The 2500-nt window shown below is 48.3% G+C and overlaps 1 protein-coding gene across 3 annotated transcripts in view; it reads left to right on the forward strand.

Moving 5' to 3' along the window:
* si:ch73-211e3.1 (uncharacterized) overlaps positions 1 to 2500 on the forward strand; it is a 59241-nt gene that overhangs the window by 33743 nt on the left and 22998 nt on the right. The gene's annotated exons all lie outside the window — the stretch shown is intronic.

Here is a 2500-nt window from a genome sequence, read left to right on the forward strand (position 1 = left end):
ACCATAAGAGGTCACACTTCTTCATGATGATGATGATGGTTGTTATTATTATTATTATTATTATTATTATTATTATTATTATTATTAAAAGCTGCAATGTAAACTGGGTGAACGTTAGGTTAGCTAAGCTGGCTAGTTAATGCCAGGTATCTGGGTAACTACAGCTGTTTCATCAGCAAACAGTATGGAGGAAATTTGCTGGAAATTCCAAATAACCCTTCTAAACTTTGACTGTGTAGTATCGTTGGCTTGTTTTAAATACCGCCGTTAGCTACTGCAAACCAGTCGGCAGTACGTTACTCAGTAGGTTACTCAAACTCAGTATTCAGCAAATGTCCCAGAACTAGCTTGACAAAGGCAGTACGGACAACAGCCATTTTCGTTATTTTTGCCCATTATGATGAGGTTAGTTATTTTCTGTCGTGTGAATAAGACGTGCGGTAGCAACGAAGACTTGCGCTCCTCCAACTCTCTCTCTCTCTCTCTCTCTCTCTCTCTCTCTCTCTCCCTCTCTCGCACTACTCCAGCTGTAGTCAGGCACTGCGCGTTCATGTGTTGGATAACACCAAAAACTAGCTTAAACCAGATGGTTTATACAGATTTACCTGCTCCACCTTTGGCTGGCTGTATAAAATAGTGATCCAAATGTGCAATCCTTAAATGTTACATCTTGATCTGTGTTAAGCAGTCAGAGTGGTGCGGTGCAGGGAGCAGCCTGTGTCCGGTCATGTGAAACCAAGCCCGAGAGTCTTGCCAGGTGTCTTTCATAGCAGTGGGAGATTGCGTTTGGCCTTGCTGCCTCAGATCTGCCTGTCTGTGTCCTACTCTTGAGCATTGTTTTAGAGACTCCATGGCACTTGGAAAAAGTTTGGGTTGCCATGATAGAAATATGTTTTGACTGGGATTAGCTGGTGGAGAACCCAAGGACAGGAGGGGAGGGGGAGGGTGTGAGAAGGGAGAGAGGGGGAGAGAGAGGGGGGAGAAAGGGGGGGATAGAGAGAGGGAGAAAGAGGGGGGAGAGAGAGAGAGAGGGGGGGGAGGGAGAGGGGGGGTGAGAGAGAGGGGGGAGAGAGAGGGAAAGAGAGGAAGAAAGAGAGAGAGGGAGGGGGAGAAAGAGAGAGAGAGAGTGAGATGGCTCAGTACTTTTCCACTTGCATGCTTACTCAGGTTTGGATATGCCTGCTTGTTGCATCCTCACTGGGGAGGGTCATTTAACAGGAGGGAGGGTGGAACCCTGCAGTGTGCCTTATACAAGGGGCATTAAGGACTATGTGTGTGTGTGTGTGTGTGTGTGTGTGTGAGTGAGGGGGGTGAACAGAGGATTAGGAAACATCAGAGGTTAATTGAATGGACAACAGAACAGAGAGCAGGGGCATGTGAAGGAATGCGAGTCTTTGGATGAGATTGGCACTCTTGCTGAGGGAATGCACATACGCAGTGCATCTATATTAATTAGGACCAGGCCAGCCACGTTTCATTTTCGTATCGCAGAGCATGGTCTCTGAAGATAACAGACTTCATTTGTGTAGGGGTGTGGAGATAAAAGCACTGTGTGCGGGGTACTGATCAGCCTTGCTGGGAAGCTGCTCTTTGGTTTGTGGTTTTTGCACTGTCCAACTTCTCTCTCTTTCTCTCTCATTTGGATTTATTGAAAAAAAAAAAAACATTCTGCTCACAGTCCAACATGCTGTAAATTGACTGAAGTATCAGGTTATCTGTACTTCGCGAGACTTCTCTTAATTCTCAAGTCTTCTCGTAATTCACACGTGTGCATGTGTGTTTGCACAAACCAATGGGAGAAATGATGCGATCATCTGCATTCACTAAAGAGAGACCGCGAAGGTGGCTTTAGAGGTGTGTGCGCGTGTGTGTGTGTGTGTGTGTGTGTGTGCTTGTGTTTGCCAAGTCCTAAAGAGAGATAGCGTGAGCGTGTGAATGTGTGTGTGTGTGTGTATATAGAGTTTCAAAGCACCGCGGCGGTATTGTCTCCTCCAGGTTGGCGGTCTTTTTGAAGGCCTGGTCCACCTCTTTCAGCCCAGTAACCGTCTTTCATCACTCCAACGAAAGATAATGAATTTTAGGAGGGGCAGGGCAGAGGCTTGGCTGCAAGCTTCAAGAGGCCCCTCGGCCATGGGGGGGAGGAGGGTGAGAACGCACACACTCCCCCTAAACATAGAACACCCCCACACACACAAACACACACTCCCCCTAAACACAGAACCCCCCCGTGCACGCCCCCCCACACACACTCCCCCTAAACACAGAACCCCCCCGCGCACACACACACACACTCCCCCTAAACATAGAACACCCCCCCACGTACACACACACACACACACACACACACACACACACACACACACACACTCCCCCTAAACATAGAACACCCCCCCACACACACACTCCCCCTAAACATAGAACACCCCCACACACACACACACACACTCCCCCTAAACATAGAACACCCCCCCACGCGCACACACACACACACACACACACA

This window comes from Electrophorus electricus, chromosome 13 (assembly GCF_041902795.1).
Source record: "Electrophorus electricus isolate QZ-2024a chromosome 13, ASM4190279v1, whole genome shotgun sequence".
NCBI lineage: Eukaryota > Metazoa > Chordata > Actinopteri > Gymnotiformes > Gymnotidae > Electrophorus > Electrophorus electricus.